Consider the following 5,777-nt stretch of genomic DNA (forward strand, 5'->3'; position numbering starts at 1 on the left):
GGTCGCTTGATGTGACATGTATTTTTAGGTCCTGATATGTGACTATGTTAGAGTCCTGATGTGCTATGTTTATGGTCCTGACGTGGACTATGTTAAGTCTGATGTGACTATGTTATGGTCCGGATCATCTGTGGCTATGTTAGGTCCTGATGTGACTATGTTAGTTCCTGATGTGACTATGTTAGGTCCTGATGTGGCTATGTTAAGTCCTGATGTGATGTTTAGGTCCTGAATGTGGCTTATGTTAGGTCCTGATGCTAACATAGTCACATCAGGACCTAACATAGCCACATCAGGACCTAACATAGCCACATCAGGACATAACATAGCCACATCAGGACCTAACATAGCCACATCAGGACCTAAAATAAGTATGCTATTCTTTTCTTCAGAAATAGACTACATTTTCTTCATACCTTACTTCTTAGACTAAAATAAATAATGGATTTATTATGAAGGTGTAGGCTATACTACATGGATTTATTATACTTTTAAAAATGGCTTTTAAAATGTGTGGAAACCAGGAGATGCCAAATGTGTTCATGTTAGTTAAACAGTCAGTTACCGTGAGACCGACAGTTATTTGCTTGACAATCACCGGCTGATGAAATGTCATGGCACCGCAGCCCTAGTTACACGACCAAAGGATTGTGCTCATTTGTCAAGTCATCCATTAAATTAAACGTCTTATTTTAATGTTTGACCTTTATTCTTCAGCCTCGCTTGTAAAGATGTGACAGAACATTTCACAGTGCTAGACAAACTGTAAAAATTCCATCAACTGTATACAAGGACTTGGGAGGCCATCTCAATAAGACTTGCACTGACATGCATGTGTGGTTGTTAATGAATAGCTGGTTGTAGATAAAATCATTACAGTTTGGATGCCTTGTGTATAAACCTGCCCTGGGTAAACCTAACAGGCAGTTTACTGTGGTGGTTCAGTGTAGTTGGCCATGACAAGCTGCCTAGCTAAGTCCTGACTGGCAGACAGCAGCAGCCTCGGTAGTCCCGTAGCTGCAGGGCATCTGACTGTGTGGGGTTGTGTACTACAGATGTAGGGTCTTAATTTGAGCCAGTTTGCTACAGCAGGAAAATAACCCTGCAGCAACAGGAAATGTGAATTATTACGTGGATTATAATTAATGGACATTTTTGTAGGGGTTGATACATTTTTTGTAAGGGAAAATCAAGTCTGACATTTCAAAGTGGAAATTGCCAACTTCAGAAGCCTTTTTAGACCTCAAATAAACTACAAGTTTAACATTTCCTGGAAAGTTATCTTGCAACAGGGTGATCAAATTTAGATCCTACATGTATCTGACTATGTAGAGGAGTCATGTACTATAAAAGGCTTAGGGAATGTGTTAATCACTACAGTGTTACTGTAATACTGTTACAATGGAAGGAAAACACTTTTGGCATTAAGGAATATGTCAATGTTTGTTGAGACGCCGCAGATTTTCCGTTATGAAACACTGAAAAAGATTCCTATGTTTCCCAGTGCCATTAGAGCTGTTGTGTGTTATGCATTGTATGGATTGCATAAGAATATAGACTGTATAAAGCGTTAATTTGATCAGCTGCCGATAAGCCTGTTCTATAGTTTGTCTTTTAGTCTCTTCTCTCCTCTCTCTCTCTCCTCTTCTCTCTCTTCTCTCTCTCTCTCTCTCTCTCTCTCTCTCTCTCTCTCTCTCTCTCCTCTCTCTCTCTCTCTCTCTCTCTCCTCTCTCTCTCTCTCTCTCTCTCTCTCTCTCTCTCTCTCTCTCTCTCTCTCTCTCTCTCTCTTTCTCTCTCTCTCTCTCTCTCTCTCTCTCTCTCTCTCTCTCTCTCTCTCTCTCTCTCTCTCTCATTCAGCTCACTCCCACTCACTCACTCACTCACTCAACTCACTCACTCACTCACTCACTCACTCACTCACTCACTCACTCACTTCACTCACTCACCACTCACTCACTCACTCACTCACTCACTCACTCACTCACTCACCTCACTCACTACTCACTCCACTTCACTCCAACTCACTCACTCACCACTCACCTCACTCACCTCACTCACTCACTCACTCACTCCACTCACTCACCTCACTCACTTCAGTGGGCTGTCTCTCCCTTTCTGAAAGCTGTTAAAAAGTGAAGAGCCTGACGCCCACTGCCTGTCATGTTACTACTGATGCAGGTCCCACACATTTCCTCCCTCCACTGCCAACATCAGAGATCTGCACGCTGCCTGGGAAATAGAGTCTGAAAAAACACAGCTCTGTTATTCCTTAGTCTGCATTGAGGAAAGAAGGTTGATATAGGTTTTAAAATACTTATTTTGAGTTTGACTTTTTCAGATTTGAAGATGTTTAACAGCTTCCTAAATACTTGCTTTATTGTTGAAGGTTGAAACCCTGTATGTGTGATCTGGTCAGTCAAAGCTCAAGTAAGAGATCATGACCCATTCAATCAGGGTCACGTCCACGCACTGCCCCCCCCCCAACAAAAATATTGAAGGGATTATGAATTATGCTTCTTTAGAGAGAGATCTTGTAGGTGGGATCTGGTAGACTAAAAGGACACAGAGATCACAGAGTGATCAGGTCCACAGAGACACAGAGTGATTAGATGAAAGCCACAGAGAACAGAGTGAATAGTGAGACAGCAGTAGTGGTACAGTCAGAACATCTAGTACACACGATGTGAAGAGACACAGAGAACAGAGACACTAGGAGTGGACAGAGACCAACAGTAGACACAGAGTGACAGAGACACAAGGTGACAGGACACAGATGACATGAGACACAGAGACACAGAGACACAGGGTGACAGGGATTAGAATTTCATCCTCTGTGTTTGTCTTGCTAACTCTGTTACTCTGATTTTCTATCTTCACAGGCCTGGCTTGTCTAAGTAGTCTATGTACTGCGTCCAATGGGTTTTTCTGGCTTGTCTGATAGTATGGACTGGTCCGACATGGTCTTTTTCAGCTTGTCTAATAGTGCTGTGTACTGGGGTTCCAATGGTCCTTTTTTCTTGCTTGTCTAATAGTCTATGTAGCTGCGTCCCAATGTCTGTTTGTGTTCTTGGCTTGTCTATGTAGTCTGTGACTGGTCATGGTCTTTTCTGCTTGTCTAATAGTCCTGTACTGGGTCCAATGGTCTGTTTTTCTGCTTGTCTATATAGATTTGTACTGGTTGCCAACTTGTTTTTCTGCTTGTCTAATAGTCTGTACTGTCCAATGGTCTTTTTCTGCTGCTCTAGGTGTCTGTCACTGGTCAATATGGTCGTTTTCTGGCGTGTATATATCAGTCTATACTGGCTCCAATTGGGTCTTTTTGCTGCTGTCTAATAGTCTGTACTGCGTCCATTGGTCTGTTTTGCTGCTTGTCTAATAGTCTGTACTGGTCCAATGGCTTTTTCTTGCTTTGTCTATTCAGTCTATGTACTGGTCCAAGTGGTTATTTTTCCTGCTTGTCTAATAGTCTACTGTACTGGTCAATGTTTTTTTCTGCTTGTCTTGTAGGTCTTGTACTGGTCAATGGTCTTTTTCTGCTTGTCTATGTAGTTCGGTGTACTGGCCAGATGGTCATTGTTTCCTGCTTGTCTTAGCTAGGGCCTGTTGTACTGCGTCCAATGGTCTTTTTCTGTTCTCTAGTAGTCTGTTTACTGGATGTCCAATGGTCGTTGGTTTTCTGCTTGTATAGTAGTCTGTACTGTCCCAATGGTCTTTTTCTGCTTGTCTAATAGTCTGTACTGGTCTCCAAATGGTCTTTTCTGCTTGTCTAATAGTCTGTACTGGATCCATGGGTCTTGTTCTCTTGTATAGTCAGTCTGTACTGGTCCATGGTCTTTTTCTGCTTGTCTAATAGTCTGTTACTGGTCCAATGGTCTTTTTCTGCTTGTCTAATAGGTCTGTACAGGTCCACATGGCTCTTTTCTGCTTGTCTAATAGTCTTTGTACGGGTCCAATGGTCTTGTTCTGCTTGTCTAATAGTCCTGTTACTGGTTCCAATGGTCTTTTTTCTGCTTGTTTAATAGTTCTGTACTGGTCCAATGGTCTTTTCTGCTTGTCTAATAGTCTATTACATGCGTTCCAATGGTCTTTTTTTCTGCTTGTCTATAGTCTGTACTCGTCCAATGGTCTTTTTTTCTGCTGTTTAATAGTCTGTTACTGGTCCAATGGTCTTTTTCTGCTTGTCTAATAGTCTATGTACTGGTCCAATGGTCTTTTTCTGCTTGTTTAATAGTCTTACTCGTTCAGGATGTCTTTTTTCTGCTGTCTAATAGTCTATGTACTGGTCCAATGGTCTGTTCTGCTTGTTTAATAGTCCTGTTACTGGTCCAATGGTTTTTCTGCTTGTCTAATAGTCTGTGTACTGGTCCATTGGTTTGTTTTCTGCTTGTCTACATAGTCTGTACTGCGTCCAGCTGGTCTTTTTCGCTTGTCTAATAGTCTGTGTACTGCGTCCAATGGTATTTTCTGCTTGTTCTAATAGTCTTATGTACTGGCCAATGCAGTCTTTTTCTGCTTGTCTTAGTGTCTGGACTGGTTCCAATGTCTTTTTTTCTGCTTGTCTAGTCAGTCGTACTGGCCAAATGTCTTTTTCTGCTTGTCTAATAGTCTATGTACTGGTCCAATGGATCTGTCTTTGCTTGGTCTAATGTGCGTTATGACTGGTCCAGATGGTCTTTTTTCTGCTTGTCTAATAGTCTATGTACTGGTCCAATGGGTCTTATTTCTGCTTGTCTAATAGGTCTATGTACTGGATCCAATGGTATTTTTCTGCTTGTCTAATATCTCTGTACTGTCCAATGGATCTTTTTCTGCTTACTCTAATTAAGTCTATGTACTGTCCAAATCGTCTTTTTCTGTTCTCTAATAGTCTATGTACTGGTCAATGGTCTTTTTCTGGCTTCTCTAATAGTCTATGTACTGGTCCAATGGTCTTTTTTCGCTTGTCAATAGTCTGTGTACTGTTCCAATGGTCTTTTTCTGCTTGTCTAATAGGTCTTATGGTTACTGGTCAATTGGTCTTTTTCTGCCTGTGATAATCAGTCTGTACTGGTCAATTGGTCTTGTTCTGCTTGTCTAATAGTCTGTACTGTCCAATGTCTTTTTCGGCTTGTCTAATAGTCGTGTACTGGTCCAATGGTTCTTTTGCTGCTTGTCTAATAGTCTTACTGGTCCAATGGGTCTTTTTCTGCTTGTCCTAATAGTCTATGTACTGGTCCCAATGGTATTTTTCTGCTTGTCTAATAGTCTATGTACTGCGTCCAATGTTTTTTTCTGCTTGTCGAGTAAGTCTAGTACTGATCCCAATGGTTCTTTTTCTGCTTGCTTCTAGTAGGCGGTGTATGGTCCAATGGTAATTTTCTGCTTGTCTAGAGCCTGGTACTGTCCAATGGTCTTTTTCTGCCTTTCTAGTAGCTCTGTACTGGTTCTCCAATGCGTCTTTTTCTGCTTGTATAGGTAGTCTGCTACTGCTCCAATTGGTCTTTTCTGCTTCATGTCTAATAGTCTGTACTGCCAATGCGTCTTTTTCTGCTCTGTCTAGTAGTCTGTACAGGTCCAATGTTTCTTTTCTGCTTGTCTAATCAGTCTGTACTGGTCCAAATGGTCTTGTTCTGCTGTCTTAATAGTTCGTCTGTTCAATGGTCTTTTTCTGCTTGTTTAATAGTCCTGTACTGATCCAATGGTCTTTTTTCTGCCTGTCTAATGTCTGTACTGGTCCAGTGGTCTTTTTCTGCTTGTCTAATAGTACTGTGTTACTGCATTTCGTCTCTCTTTTTTTT

This window comes from Salvelinus sp. IW2-2015, linkage group LG17 (assembly GCF_002910315.2).
Source record: "Salvelinus sp. IW2-2015 linkage group LG17, ASM291031v2, whole genome shotgun sequence".
Lineage (NCBI taxonomy): Eukaryota > Metazoa > Chordata > Actinopteri > Salmoniformes > Salmonidae > Salvelinus > Salvelinus sp. IW2-2015.